General features: G+C 36.1%; 1 protein-coding gene across 2 annotated transcripts in view; it reads right to left on the reverse strand.

The window, feature by feature from the left end:
* ZNF654 (zinc finger protein 654) overlaps window positions 1–17,179 on the reverse strand; it is a 79,529-nt gene that overhangs the window by 22,162 nt on the left and 40,188 nt on the right. The gene's annotated exons all lie outside the window — the stretch shown is intronic.

The raw sequence follows: 17,179 nt of genomic DNA on the forward strand, positions 1-17,179 counted from the left end.
GAACACTTTGCATTTGGTGTAAGATAAAAATATATTGATAAATTGGGCATTAACTGATAAACTGATAATATGTCTATGCATATTCTGGGTTTGTTTTTTTTAAAGATATTTGAATTGTTTTTAATGAACCTCATATCTTAGACTTGTGATTATAATATGAATTATGTAATATAAGTTAAGTTTGTAAGCACTGTTTAATATTTAGGAGAACTTTTTTAACTGAATTTATAAATTTATTAGATTTAGATTTACAAGATTTAATTGTTTGATTATACTTTTTGATTCATTATATACTTCATTCAGTATTGTGTTTTAAAATGTTTCAGTGTATTTAATTTGGTAATTTAAAAGGATTAGCTGAAGGCCTAGTGAAGTTTATAAATTTATTTTTTAAAATGCATACATTGAGCTTAAAGCCTTAAGGAAAAAAACTAAGTATTAATATTGTCAATATTAAAAATTTTGAATAAATTGTGCATCAATTAAAACAACTGCCAGAATTTTTTTATGTGCCCCACCCCCAAAAATTAGTAACAGCTGTAAAGCAAAACTTCAGGATAAAACAATAACAGGGATGGGCAATAGTAGGTTTACAGTTGTGAGTATTCGAAACACAGTTTATTCTTGTGTTATAATTACTGTATTATTTGTGTTATAACTGTAAACCTACTTTTGCCCACCCCTGTATGTATATCACAAATATTACTTATCGGATAAATTACCAGGCTACATATTCAAAGTGACAATAAACACTTTGCTTTTATTAAATTGTCATGTTCTTTCATCATCTGAATGTTCCAAAGTGATGTCTATACGTCACTTCACATTCCTTGTTCAAATATACAAGAGGTTTTGTTTTATAAGAGAATGAAGCAACAGAAGAAATCAAATTTCAAGATAAAGAATCATTCAGTCAAAGAAGGCAAAGGATTCTTAACTCAAAACATGAAAATAAATACCATCTAAAAGGACATTCCCAAATTAAAATGAGTGAGCAAGCAAACAAAAATCCTTTAAACAATGGGCAAGTTACTTAACCTCTCTGTGCTCCTTCAATTAACTCTTCTGCAAGAAGAATACTGAAAACACCACCTTCGTAGGATTGTTGTAAGGATTAAATAATAAACAGTATTGAAAAGTGCTTGGTACAATGCCTAGCACTTAATAGTAAGCACTTAATAAATACTAGCTATTATTTCTTTTGTATTTTTTAACATTCTGAATAAATATTTTATTTTAGGACACACAATTGCCTCAGCATAAAATTAATTTCTACATTTCCATGTGTCAGCATGTTATAGCATTCAAAAAATAAGACATAAAGTTATTGATCAGCTCTGCTTTTTTAAATACATGGAACATAGTAACAATTGGTGGCAACAGCTTCATGGAACAACCATCAATTTTAAACCTCAAGGTAAACAAAATCCTAAATTACACTAGACACACATATTGGTGCTGCTAAAATTCAAGCTGGATTTTGGTCCAATCAAAGCACAAGAAATAAGGTGAGTTGAATACTAGCTCCTGAATCACTGGTGAGCTGTAACTCTGCTGATGAGCCCTTGGACAACCCATCTTTCTAGCTGTGTTAGGGTAAGTGAGGCAACAATCATACAGTCATTAACACAATGGGAACTTGAACTGGACTTAGGCTGAAGTCAGGATATGGTGAAATAGGTCTATTGCTAATTTCCTAAACTTGGCTGAAAATAGTAAGCACTTGGAGGTCTTGTTGAATAACAGATTCCCAGGCCCCAGATGAAACCTACTGAATCGCCATTTCTCAGGGAAAACCCTGATGATCCATCTGTAAATCTAACAGCCCTTACGCCACAGTCAATTTTGGCACACTTTTTTATTGCATCTCCTACAATTAGTGTGTACTTTCATAAATATTCACACTATATACACTTGTATTCCCATCAATCCCTCCATTAAAAATTACTAAGTTAGCTTACAATCATCTTTCTAAGATAGAAATTATAAATATAAATTTTTTGTGTGTGTGCTCTTGAATCAAGTACACCATGTTTTGGAGACCACATCTACGAGAAATAGCTTGGGATAGGAAATAAAGATTAAATAAACATTTCACTTTGTTCTATTTAAAAAGACATGGGATGAAAAAGAACAAGTTTATAAGTATCTTTTGGCCCCTCTTTCCTTAAATCGTATGGTGCCTTTTTTTGGATGATATTCAATCTAAAAGCCTTCAAAGTGAAAAAGGAAGAACTGAAGTCACTACAGAATCCACAATTTATCTTTTCTACAGTATATATACGTATTGTGGGGGTTGTTTTAGAATGTTTACTTAATTAAAGGTTTGGACCTGTGTATTAACCTAATCCTTTAATAAGTCATCTGTCTGCTAGGGTGGATAAAAGTAGGTTTACAGTTGTTCATATAGAAAAAGACAATAATTAATAAATAATACAATAAACACTTTCATGAACTTACAACTGTAACCTGCTTTTGCCCACCCCATATAATTCCCTCCAAAACTTCCATTCAACCTTATGTCATTACCAAAGGTAGAGAGAAAACACAGCTCCTTCCCTCACTCTTCTTTTGGAATCCATGTGGCATGGGCAATGTTTTATTTTAGAAGCGTTTTCTTCCCTGAACTCTCTCCTACTTTGCTGGACTCTAGTTGGCCACGAGAACATGTCTATGAAGCTGCAGATCAGTGTGCTGGCTATTCTGCAAACTTGATCTGAACCCTTTGCCAGCTCATCACAGGATGCAAGTCTTAATGCTCCAACTTAATGACCTCTGGACTTATCTACCTACTCATTCATCTACTACACATCATGAAGTCTTTTCTCTAGTCAGGTCTCTTCTATGTGTCTCAAACTCATACTTTCTTGCCTATGCTTTTTGTCATATCGCGCTCTTTCTCTTAAAACTTCCTATAAACCTATCTAAACCTTCCTATAAACCTATCTAAATCCTTTGCTAACTCTTTCCAGTCCCACTTTTCCCTGAGAAGCCTCCACTAGCTACCTCAATCCATACTAAACTTAATGCCTTCTCTTGTGGTACTGAAAAGCTCTACCAGTCCACTCTTCCAGTGTTTATCATGTAGAGAAAGGCCTGGCTTTATTTACTGCTAACATCTTACTTCCTAGGTAGTTAAAAACTTCTTCAATTCGTCAGGAAAGGAAAGGAGTGCCAAAGAAGATAAATGCTTGATAATAAATAACTTTGTAAACAAAATAGGGAAATATGTATCAGCAGAAGCACTGTGCAATATCTGTCTTTTTAAAAAAATGCAGATTTCAGAGTAAAATTATAGAATACACCACAGTCATATTCATTCATAAGCAAGTTATTTTAACAAATCATAGAAAAACATAAAGGTCTGTAATGTGATTAATTTTATAAAAATGGAGCCTCTAAAATACAGTAAAATATTTACAATACTTTGAAGTGAGATAAGAATGATCATGATATCTTTTATTATTTCTTTCATTGGTTATCTTACGACAAAGCACTTTCAAAGGTAAAATTGAAAGAAATTATGCGGTTTTCTTTTACAAAAAGACAGTTATTGCAAATTCGCTGTTCTTTTCTGTGGTTAAGTTCCTAAGCAGTATTTACCTGATGTTTTAGGAAAAAAAATAAACACTCTTAGTTTGCCCATATAAAGAGGGCAATATAACAATGAAAAAGTTACTGCTTTTCAAAGGAAAGTTCTTATGAAGAAAATGATTTTAAATGAAAGTTTAGAAGTGTGTCCATAATTATGACTGTTGTTGACAAAAATCAATGTCACCTACAATGCTTGTATCTATGCCATTAAAAACTAAAACTAAAAATCTCTGCTGAAAAATCTTTCAACTGGACCGTTTTAATAAGTTTTCAGTTAATTTGTTAAAAATGGTTAGTATTTGGGATTCTAAGATGGTGGCAGATTAAGTGGAAGCTACACTGACACACTCCCAGGACCACACTGGAGTTACAACTAAAATATACAAAAATAATCATGTATAATTAACTGAAGACTAGCTGGAGAGAATCTTCATAACCAAGGATGAAAAGTGGAGACCTCATAGACTGGTAAGAAGTGCGGAGGCACAAGACTAGCTGGGCTCCCACAGGCAGCAACTGAAGGTTCGGTGGGATATCTGAGCTGAGGAGGGTTTCCACTGAGAAGTCTGGGGTCTAAACCGCAAAATGGGCTCCCCAGCCCAGAGCACAGGAATTGAGAAAGGTGCCCCTATAACATCTGGTTGTGAAAAACAGTGAGGCTTTCAGTCTGCCAGGGAGATGACTGGAAATGCAGGCACCCTCTTAAAGGGCCAACGCACAAAGTTTTGTGTGCAGCCACTCACCTTGGAATCCAGCAGAGGGAGGGTAGAGTGGACTAGTGGTGCATGAAGAGAGTCCAGGGTTGGGGAGTCTGGGGATAAAGCTCAGATTCCTGCGCTGAGTCATTCCCCCATAATGCAGAGGACATCTTTCTCAGGCAGACCTTTACCATTCAGGCACCTTTTGCCTGCTGGGGAAGCAACTGCCCCCACACTGGAAAATCCTCACCCTACCCTGTGGAGGTGACACCTTGCTGTGATCTACAACCAGAGGCTCATTAAGTGACTGAGAATAACAATCAGCCTGCAGGCAAAGGCAGATCTCTGGTTGTTTGGAGTCTTAGCCTGATCTGCTTCTGGACCTGGGGCTATGAAAAGCAGACCTTGGTGCGCATCTTGGTCCTTTCCAAAAGCACCCGGCCCCAGCAGAGGGAGCCACAAGTTGTGGAGTGCGAAAAGCTTCAAACAGGGTACTAAAGACCAGTCACAAACAGCATTTGACATTGGCCTGGGCCAGAGACCACCCAAAAAGAATGAGAGTTCTAGCAGATCTACCTAATACATAGAAACAAATCCAAACAGGCAGCCAAAATGGCGGACAAAAACCAAAAAAATCCCAACAAGCTCCAAATGAAAGAATAAGAGAATTCTCCAGAAGAAGAGATAAATGAAGTGGAGATAAGTAATCTATCAGATATAGAGTTCAGAATAATGATTGTAGGATGTTCAACAGCATGAGAGAAGATATGGAAACTATGAAGGATATTAAGAATGGCATAGCAGAAACAATACACTGGAAGGAAAAAACAGAAGATTGGGGAAGCTGAGGATCGGATCAGTGAATCAGAAGACAGGTTAGATAAAAATCACTCAATCTGAGAACCAAAAAGAGAACAATTAAAAAACAGGAGGTCAGTCTAAGGGAGCTGTGGAACACCATGAAATGTAACAATATTCACATCATAGGAGTGCCAGAAGATGTAGAAAGTAAGCAAGGGTTAGAAAACCTGTTTGAAGCAATGATGGCAGAAAACTTCCCTAACCTGGTGAAGGAAAAAGTCACACAAGTTCAGGAGGCACAGAGTCCCAAGCAAGAAGAACCCAAAGAGGCCCACGCCCAGACACATAATTAAAATGCCAAAAATTCAAAACAGAATATTAGAGGCAGCAGGAGAAAAGCAACCTCTTGCCTACAAAGGAGCTCCCATAAGGCTGTCAGCTGATTTTTCATCAGAAACTCTACAGGCCAGAAGGGAATGGCATGAAGTATTCAAGGTAATGCAAAACAAGGATCTGACACCAAGACTACTCTATCCAGCAAGGGTATCACTCAAAATAGATGGCAAAATAAAGAGCTTTCCCAGACAAAAAAAGGCTAAAGGAATTTATCACCACCAAACCAGCACTGCAAGAAATGTTAAAGGGACTGCTGTAATAAGTAGAAATAGAGAAACTTAGGCATCAGGAATTAAAATGGCAATAGATAAGTACCTATCAGTAATAACCTTAATTGTGAATGGATTAAATGCTCCAATCAAAAGACATAGGGTAGCTGAATGGATAAGAAAACAAGACCCAAATATATGCTGTTTACAAGAGACCCACCTCAGAACAAAACACTCACACAGGATGAGAGTTAAGGGATGGAGAAAAATTTTCCATTCAAATGGAAATGAAAAAGAAAAGCTGGGGTAACAATACTGATATCTGACAAAAAAGACTCCAAAATGAAGGCTATAACAAGAGACAAGAAAGGTCACTACATAATGCTAAAGGGATCAATCCAACAAGAGGATATAACCCTGGTAAATATATATGTACTCAATATAGGAGCACCTAAATATATTTTAAAACTTCTGGATTTTAAGGGAGAGATCAACAGCAATACAGTCATAGTAGAGGACTTTAACACTCTACTGACTTTACTGGAAAGATATTCCAGACAAAAAATCAACAAGGAAATAATGAATCTAAATAACACACTAGAGCAGATGGATTTAATTGACATTTACAGAACATTTCACCCCAAAGCTGCAGAATATACATTCTTCTCAAGTGCACATGGGTCATTCTCAATGATAGACCACATGTTAGGACACAAAACAAATCTCTACAAGTTATATGGAGAAAAGGGAACCGTAGTACACTGCTGGTGGGAATATAGACTGGTGCAGCCACTATGGAAAACAGTATGGAGGTTCTCCCCAAAAATTAAAGCACCAATCAGAAAGAATTTATGCACCCCTATGTTCATAGCAGCGCTATTTACAATAGCTAAGATCTTGAAACAGCCCAGATGCCCATCAGTAGATGAGCAGATAAAAAAGCTGTGGTGCATTTACATCATGGAATATTATGCAGCTGTAAAAAAGGATCACACCCTAGGCAGTTTGGCTCAGTCGTTACAGTGTCAGCCCATGGACTGAAGGGTTCCTGGTTCAATTCCAGCCAAGGGCATGTACCTCCATTGCAGACTCGATCCCTGGCCCCGGGTCAGGGAGCATGTGGGAGGTGACCAATTGAAATGTCTCTCTCACATCAATGTCTTTGTCTCTCTCTCTCTCTCTCTCTCTTCCTCTGCTCTCTCAGAAAAGGAATGCAAAAAATATCCTTGGATGAGGATTTAAAAAAAAAAAAAAAAAGGGAAGGACCTCTTACCCTCTGAGACAGCAAAATAAGCCTGTCAGAGAAAGACAAGTATCACACAATCTCAATCATATGTGGAATCTAAAGAACAAAATAAACTGATGAACAAAATAGATCCAGAGACATAGAAGCATGGAACAGACTGATGAATTTCAGAGGGAAGGTGGATGGATGGGAAGAGATTAACCAAACAACTTATATGCATAACCCATGGTCACAGACAATAATGTGGGGGGTGGGACAGGTGCAGGGTAGAAGGGGTCAATGGGGGGGGGGGGGGAGAGGGACATCTGTAATACTTTCAACAATAAAGATTAAATTTTTTTAAAAAGAAAGAAATGGTTAGTATTCAAGAAACCACTGAATGACTTCAGGAACAATGGAAATTTAATACTGAAATTTCAACAATTCTAAATTTAGTGCAAAGCATAACTAAGAATCATAATTTTGAAATGAAAATTTTTCCATGTGGATCTACCAAAGGTTATCTTTTTCACCTATATGACAGCTATTAAAACCAAGTATCAAAGTAAACTAAACTTAAAATCAGACTTTGAGTTATTGTATGACCAAGTGTTAAAATTTTTTCAAAAAGCCTATTCAATCACAATGATGTATTAAAGTTTTTACAGTATTAAAATATTATTGTATTTTTATCCTTTAAAAATGCATTTTATGTTTCATAATGTATATAGTATTAGTAATGTACATAAGTACCAAATATATATACATACATATATGGGATATTTGTTCAAACTTAAAAAAAAAAAAAAAGATGGGTAAGATACCACAAGTCTAGGAACTCCTAGTTTTAGGTATCACCTGTATTTATATTTGTGTTTGGAATCAATACAAAACTCATCATCTTCTGTTGATTCTAACTTTATGTCACTTTAATATCTGCTGATCTGCTTCCTCCTTGCCACTACTATAGGCTTATACTCTTGTCTGGGCCTTCATCTGCTATCCCTGAGATAACCACGTTAAAGGTTGTTCTTCCTCCCTCTCCCCAGTAAGGCAACTTTTAGTAGGTTTAAAAAATTAAACTATGAAGCATTTAAGCTAGTAGTATAAATAAAACATTTCTTCATAACTATTCTTTTGATATATACATTATTGTAAACACATGGTTATTACATTATTTCATAATAGATTAGGGGAATGCTGGGTTGAGAGTAAGACACAGGTCCTTGTTCTGCTTCTAGAAACCTCAATTCCATTGAAGCTTAATTTTTCTGATATGTAAAATAAGGGATTACTGTATTAAACAATTTCCAAGGTGATTCCCAGTCTCAAAATTATAAAAGTCCATGAAAACCTATGAATGAGACGTAACTGATTTTTTAAAATAACGTGACTCATGTACTTAGTGAACTATTTAACATATCCCTTATGGGACTTTCGAAAAAATGATTATTTAAATTACATAATTGGTTACCTGTTTAATAAACATAATTACATTTTTATGCATTTTTAAAAATTTAGGTAACAAATGTAACTATTACTTAAATTAGCAATCAGAGTTTTATCTGAGGGGAAGCCACTCATAAATATTGTAAAACCATCAATTGAGAGCATAGTCACATTTAAAATTTAATTGGTGGTTGCCATGCTAATGAAAACACATCCTCCGTTAACATTTTTAAATAAGTAATAAAATTATATGGCCAATAGAGAAGTGCAATTGTTGTAGTTCTAACCTGTAAGACAAACCCTGAAGCAGAATTAAGGTGTATGCAAGATTTGAGCACAGATTCCTACACAAAGAAATAAATATAAAATCAGATTCAGCAGAAAGAGCACTGGAATCAGTCAAGACAACAGGTCACACAGTACTAGCTATGCTACAAATTGGGCAAATTAATCTCCAATAAATATTGTTGAATAAATGAACGAATAAATATCTCTGGTCCTCGGTTTCATCATTTATTTAAAAATTAGATTGGACTTACTGCCCTGTACAGTTCTTTAAAGCTAAACTTTCTATGACCTAATATTTTATCTGGGAAAATATAAACTACTCCAAGGTCTAACATAGTGATAAGTCTAGTTATTATGCATTAGGACACTACAAAATCAGCTTTCAGTGAACAATGAATGCCTCACTGATCCAGAAGTGCTTTCAGAGCTAGTTTCAAAATGTTAATTCTATCATTGATTTTGAATGCCTGCTCCTGACAACACAAGACTACAAGATGCTCAGAATATAAGATCTTTATGATCGAACACTACAGTCTGATGTACAGTACCCTCTTTTAGATGACTGCTGTTCCATGTATTAGGGTACACTGACCTTCCCTAAAATACTATAGAACTTATTGACGGTAACAGCGCTATCTTTTGGAGGCTTGCTCTTGGTCCCTTGGGCTTAAATGTCTCAAGTTTATTTATTTTAAGCTTGAAATAACTCAGGCTCTCATGTCTCCAAAGTGATTATAAAACCTCAACAGTTGAACTTAAGTAAGGTGTTTCCTTCTCAAACTGGTTATTTAAAAAATACACAGAGGTCATGATATACAAGAATTATTAATCATGAGTAACAATTTCAAAAAGATAAAATGCCAGTGGAAAAATATCAACGCTTTACCCATTTCAATACAAGATTTATCTAAGGAATACAATCTTTACAAAATGTTTTCAGAATCTGAAACCTTTACTTTATACCAATTCCAGTACTATATATGTGGCATAATTTTCAAGTATGTCACTTTTATAGAATGTGAGTTCTTTTCCCTTACACTTTTCTCACAATTAAGCTTACTTGTAATTTCTCTTTTTTCTGCATATTGTCAAAATAGAATCCACAAGTATGTATGTGATGGTTTTACCCTATACATTTGTTGATCTCTCCCCATCTCACTGTACATAGTGGTAACCAATGGACCATGAGGTAAACAGTTTTAGACAATATGCCTCATTGTTTCTTGTGTTTTAAAAGAGTTCAGCAAGAGGATACATCTCTAGAAGAAATTTTTTAAACGATTTCTAAAAGAATTTTTACAAAGGAAAGAAATGGCCCTGTGTGGCTCACTTGGAGGAAGCATCATTTCGTACACCAAAAGGTGGCAGGTTCAATTCCTAGCCAGGGCACATACCCAGGTTGTGGGTTCAATTCCAAGTCAGGGCACATACAGGGAGGCAACTGATCAATGTTTCTCTCTCCCATCCATTTTTCTCTCTCTCTCAAATCAATAGAATCATATCCTCAAGTGAGGATTAAAAAAAGAAAGAAAGCAATGTCTAGACATAAAAGTTCTGTAGACTTGTTTATCCTTCACTTGTGCCGGCAAACATTCGTACTAAAGGACCAAGACTACTAAGTGCTGCAGGACACAGGGACGAGTCAGTCTCTGCCCACTATCTCTAACACTCTGTCTAACATCGCAGTTACAGGGATTATCAAAGCACAGACAGAATATAGGGGGATTAGTGTTTTGATTAACAGTGGAAAAATTTAAGGGAGAAAAGTCATATGCAGGAAAAATGTTGAGCAGAGATAAGAACAAACTTCTATTAGAAAAGAAAATATGGGAAGACAATTTTGAAACTGCTACTCACAAAATGTCTTGCTATTATGGTTGTATTCTTTAAAAGCCATGACTACAAAGGTGTTTTTGAATACCATGATTAGGAGTTTGCCAAATTAAGTCCTTAGGCAACTTATTCCAAGAATTCTACAAAGGAACATGGCCCTCAGAAGGTTTTAGTAGAAAGTCAATAGTACTAAACTTCATATTAGCTAAAAATAATAAAATTTAGGAGTTGTGTTGGTTTATAATGACAATAAATATATACTCTAACGTCTTAGGGGACATCAACACTTACTCCAGTGAAATAGGATGGGAACAATTTATTTAATCTCCTCTCTGGATGCTGGTTCTTTTACTTTTGACTATTTTATGCTCTCCTCTATGAATGCTACTGCAATACGATAGCCTCAGGCCCCCTCCTGCTTGGAAGGCTATACCCTCTACTTCTTCCCACCTTCTCCCCCACTCACCTAAAGAAGCACAAGCAGATTTAAAAAACTGGGTGAAGTCCCAGGAAAGAAAGCTTAACTAAGGCCTACTTCTAGACTGAACAGAAAAGATCTTTCTTACTTAGACACTTCCCACCAAGGGATAGGGATAGTCTTCTCTGAGGTCAGGGCAAGCTCATCAAAATATTTGCAGAGCCCAGCTGACATGGCTCAGTGGTTGAGTATCGACCTATGAGTCAGGAGATCGAGGTTCAATTCCTGGTCAGGGCACATGCCCGGTTTGTGGGCTCAATCCCCAGTAAGGGGGCAGCCAATCAATGACTCTCTCATCATTGATGTTTCTATCTATCTCTCTCTCCCTTCCTCTCTCTGAAATTAGTAAAGACATATTTTAAAAAAAAAACACAACTAATACTTTATAATAACCTTTAAATAAATAAATACACACACACACACACATATTTGCAGAGCTGTAGCAGTAAGGGTTCTAGATTACTTACTGGTTGGCATTTTGTGGACTATTCCAAAGTCTCTTTCATTTTTCTAAATTGAAAAAAAACTTTATAACATCTATTTTTCTCTTCATTTATAAAACTAATACATGTTCTTGGTTTTAAAAAAAACTAGGAAGGTACAAATACAGATCCATGAGTCTAACCATCATTGGGCATTAGTAGTTGGATGTTCCAAAGATACATAAAACTCTGTGTCTAAAATAGAACTTACCTTCTTTCTATATCCTGCTCTTCCCCCCTATAATCACCACCCACTTAGTGAATGGCCCTATCTTGTGTGGTTACTTTGGCTTAAGATATCCAATAATATACTTATTTATTCTTCTTTATCTTCCTACCCCAATCCAATCAATACCATAATCTGAAATATTAATTGCAGATTACTGTGTGTATGCTCCTGTTTAAAACTTGTATTTTCTTTTTCCAGAGACATTTCTGACATTAATAGAATTTTCATAGTAGCCATATTAACAATAATCTACTAATTTTAACTTATTTCCTCAAGTCAATCCTATTTCTTTTATTCTATAACAACTCTATTCGTAAATTCTTTGTTTTGATCATTCTTAAATCAGCTATCATAATTCTTTGTTTTCCTGATTAAAGACATGTAGCTGGTTTGTTTTCCAAGTATTTGGACTATTTATTTCTGTTGCCCTCTCTCATAAACTATAGGGCTTGGGAGCTGTATTAAACACTTTTTTTTTTTCCTTTTAAAAAACTCCTTAAACAGTATCTAGTTATTCCTGGCATTTGTTATCATGGGAAAGTCATGGCCAGCCTGATAATATTTTTTCTTTTGGGGGAATCTTGTTTATTCTATATGAGTCCTGCATTTGTAGGCACTTTCCTTTATCCTGAAAATTGAAGACTATACCAGATATGAGTGCACATAACTTTGAATTGAAAATTAATTTTTAGAGATCATCTCCTTCATTAATTTGCTTTTTCCTGGAGCTAATCTGCTGCTGATTGCCTTTACCTATACTTTTAATTTAGTAGTTTCATCTCTATACAACTTTTTACCTCCATACATTCTTTGGGGTTGTCTCTTCTTTACAATTTCACTTCCAGTTTCAAGGAAGATACCCTGAACTCAACCACAGCAAGAACATAACTGATTTTTTTTAATTCATATTTTTTATTTTTACTGTTGACACTATTACAGATGCCCCCATTCCCCTGCCCCTAGCTTTATCTACCTCCACCCAGGCCCTGCCCTCCCTCTGGCCATCTCCACACGGTTGTCTGTATCTATAGGTTATGCATATATGTTCTTTGGTTAATCCCTTCACTTTCTTTCATCCAGTCCCCCCTCTCCCCTTCCTCTCTGACAGCTGTCAGTCTGTTCCATGTATTCATGCCTCTGTTTCTATTTTGTTCTTCAGTTTATTTTATTAGATTCCAAATATAAGTGAGATCATATGGTATTTGTCTTTCTCTGACTGGCTATTTCACTTAGCATAATAATCTCCAGGTCCGTCTGCGCTGTTGCAAAAGATAAGACTTCCTTCTTTTTTATGGCCACATAGTATTCCATTGTTTAAATGTACCACAGCTTTGTTATCATTCATCTACTGATGGGCATTTGAGCTGTTTCCAGATCTTGCCTATTGTAAATAATGCTCATAACCAATTCTTTTTAAACTGTATTACTTTACCATGTAATTGATGGCAAATAGCATTACTCTCTTTATTCATCTTTATCTAAAATATCTTGAACAGAGAGCTGTTTTACTAATGGGTAAATAAGTCTCTATCAAATCTTCCAAGCCCAAACCAAGAGAGAAGAAAGAAGTTTTAATTTGTTAGATCAATGGCCTGTGAGGCAGTAAAGAGGAATCTACAGTGGGAGACAACCACACCTTTACAAGACTTTGTTACCTCTGGGTATTGGGACAGCGTACATTTTGTTTGGGTTATACCTTCATTCTCTCAATGGAAGGAATGCTCTCATGCAGAGCCACACATCCCATTTTTAATGTAGGTATAACAGTCATATCAGGATTCCTGTTCTGTGGGCTCTGGTGCACACTTGGTACATTTTCAAAAAGCACCAACAACTCTCTTCCTCCCTGGCTACTTGAAGATCAGCCTCTATCATGAACAACACACTAACTATCAGGATCGGGACGTTCATGACCAACAGACTACTTCAGTGAAACAAATGGTCTTTGACATCCTTCACCCTTGGAAAGCAAAAGTACCTAAGACAGAACATTTGTGAAAAACTATCCAAATTTTTAGACCACATTAGACGCCTGTCATCTTTGTATTCCCATTCAGAACCCATTTTGGTGGTGGCAAGACCACTGGCTTTGGCATGATTTTATGATTCCTTGGATTATGCAAAAAAAAAAATGAACCCAAACATAGACTTAGAAGACATGGCCTATCTGACAAGATGAAGACCTCAAGACAACACAAAAGGGAAACAAGAACAGAATGAAAAAGATCAAGAGATTGCAAAGACCAATGCTGGTGCTACAAAAAGTGAGCTGGAGATTGGACAACAGAAGGAGTAAAGATTCTTCAGTGACTTTATCTGGGGCAGTTGTGTAGATTTTTTCATGAGAGGATTAATAAACTAAAACTTTAAAAAAGAAAAAAAGCACCAACAGGAATGACACTGACCATATACCAAATGCCCTACCATCTACTATTTCCTCTAGCTCCTGCTGTTATAAGCTGGGGGGATGGGCAGAATACTAGATAGAATGTCTCTCAGTTCTCTTTCTCTCAAATTCCCCTATTTAATTGCATTCAGCTAATCAAGTATTGTTTGACCCATCCCTCAATTTGGTTCCCCAAGTTCTTGATACAGGTCTTTGTGCTAGTTTCTAGCATTCATAAGGAATTATTTTTCTTTTCTTTTTTTTTTTAAATTTATGTTTTTAAAATTAATTTCAGAGAGAAGGGAGAGGAAGAGAGAGAGAGGTACATCAATGATGAGAGAGATTCACTGATTGGTTGCTTCCTGCACGCCCCCTACTAGGGGTCGAGCCTGCAGCCCAGGTATGTGCCCTTACTGGGAATTGAACCGCAATCTCCTGGTTCATGGGTTGACACTCAACCACTGAGCCACGTCAACTGGGCAGGAATTTTTTTCCTTATTTTATATTATTTTTGTCATTTCATTAGGAATCTGTAAAACTGAATTAAATCAATGGGGTTTGGAGGCCTAATGTATGAGTTAAATCACAAATCTACAGAGAACTCACCAATGAACAGATTAAATATAATAATAGTGAGTTAGGTGCATCATATAAGAAATGTGTCATCTTCTTGTGTTGAGGTAAACAAAAATTATTAGAAACCAAGGTGTAAGAAAGCAAGCTTTTAGAAGCCAGCTCTAGCTCTAAGAACGAAGTTTCCTTTTGAAATAGGCCAGAAGAAAAATTATAGTCAATGGATAAGACTTAAACATTTTTACTCGAACTGCTCAGGTTTTAGATCAGAGACTCATGGAATCTGTCTGAAAGACAGACAGAAGAAAACCATTCAGGGAAAAAAGAGTTTACACTAGTAGTATAAAATTTTTTAGAATTTCAAAAGATGACACTGGGATTGTTCCTGGATTATCAAAAGTCAGTCAAAGCCTGGAGAGTTCACAAAGCTTAGTAAATGCAAGGTATTAGGGGGATGTACATGATGGACTACATGTTGGCCTTCCAAGGTCTCAAAGGGCACAGGCCTGGGAAGCACCAGCTGCAACAGCTCCGTTCAGAAAATGGAGGGTGATTCTCCAGGTAAAACTAAAATGGGAACAAAAGGTGAAGTCTCTCCTAGGAGGCAGGAGTTAAAAGCTCAAGAAAATGCAGAGTAGGAAGAAGCCACAGCAACAAAATGACAGAAATGGCAGAGAAATTAAAAAAAAAAAAAAAAAAAGGTGTTACAAAAAGGAGAAGGGGTGGTGGGCTTTTGAATTTGAGTAGGAGATAGAAAGGGTACAAAAACCATACATCCTCACTTGAGGAAATTATTATATTGATAACTGAATGGAAACGCTGCTCACAAGAAAATGAAGAATATATCCATTCAAAATGTTATGATTTCACATATTTAACACAAAAGTCAAATACTCTCTCTCATCTACTATCAATGCTCAGATTACATCTCCATAAGGGTTTCCATGACAACCCATTTAAAACTGAACTTTCCTCCTCAATACCACTATGCCAAGCACTCCTTATCTGCCTGGCCTGCTTCATTTTTCTCTAAGTCATCTGTCTCCTTCTAAAATACTCAATTTACAAGTCTGGTTTACTGTCTTTGTTTCTACACTAGAATTAACTCCACAATACAAGGTCTTTCTGTTTTTGCTTATTACTATTTGTCCCAGAGCTTAGTACCTAGCACACAGTGGGGACTCCATAAATATTTGCTGAGTAAAAGTTTAAGAATAGATTGCCAAGACGCAAGTGTCAAAGGAAAAACTGAACAGAAAATTTGTTTTAAATACTTGAATATGATAGGCTCTAATTAAAATGTAGGCTCCATGACAACAGGTATTTTTACCTCTTTTGCTACATGTAAGAATGGATAAAGTAAAATGTTCAATATAACATTCCTAATTTCATTGATTCTAACATGCATTTTTTCATATTTGTACAATTGTAAAATCAGAATATGTTGTATATCCAATGATATCTTAGAATCCATGTCAGCTTGGTAATGGTCATGATGTAGTTGTCATTCTGCTTGAATTGACATTCAAAGAGACAGCATGGAAACTTGCAAAAGGGTATACTGGTGACTCAGAATAAAATACCAGACTAGCAGAGCACTTTTTAAACTGTTGGGAACCAAAGGCATGGGATGGGTGTAGGACAATTAATCTAATTTAACAACACCACTGAAGCAGGAGTCAAAAGTAGGCTAAACAGAACTATAAAGCCAGCTTAAGCTTTTAAAAGTCAAGTACCAATGGCTTTTAGTTCTTTTATTATTTTAGGAAATGCTACATCAACACTTTTGATGTCCCTGAAGACAAATGGTATAGAAAAACAGACATCAATGACTGGGTGGAAAAGGAAATCTAGACTCAGATTCTGAATGTGAGGAAGTTTTAGATACACCTTAACCAATTAAGTTTGCTTGTAATTTTCCTGTTTTGTGTATGTACTAGAGTAACTGATCAGAAAAATCTATTCCGTCTAAAAGCTTGTTTTCAATAATATGAAATAAAAATGCTAGGTGAAAGAGAGCACTGCATGACTTTTCCATTACTCTGCTTATCTCCTTCCTAAAGGTGGACAGCAATACTCATGGTTGACCATCAGCCTTTCTTTTTAATAACAAAGGAATAAATATAAGATACATTGTCTGAACACTTTACCCCTAGGGGGAGCTCAAAGCACATCTTCCTTTATCCCACCCTGGAGAAGCTCTAATGCCAAGGACACATTAATGAGACACAGTACTAGGTATTTCTTACTAAGTAAATGGTAAAAAGATCAAATGTTCTTGCCATCTACAGGAAAGGTCTCTTCTCTCATAGAGAATGCAAAAAACACATGCCTATCTTGGGGAGGCTTTTGAGAAAACAAATGAGAAAATCAGGGTACAGACAAGGGGAAAAGTGGCAGGGGACAGGCAGCCTGAGTCTAAGTAAGGGCAGCTCTTCATGGGGCTGTGAAACCAAAGCCTGCAGCAATAAAAAATGAGTATATGTCCAGGATGTGCTTAGGAATCCACAAGGACTGTGGCAGTAGGCTCTCTTACAG

This window comes from Miniopterus schreibersii, assembly GCF_964146895.1.
Source record: "Miniopterus schreibersii genome assembly, chromosome: 5".
Taxonomy (NCBI): domain Eukaryota; kingdom Metazoa; phylum Chordata; class Mammalia; order Chiroptera; family Miniopteridae; genus Miniopterus; species Miniopterus schreibersii.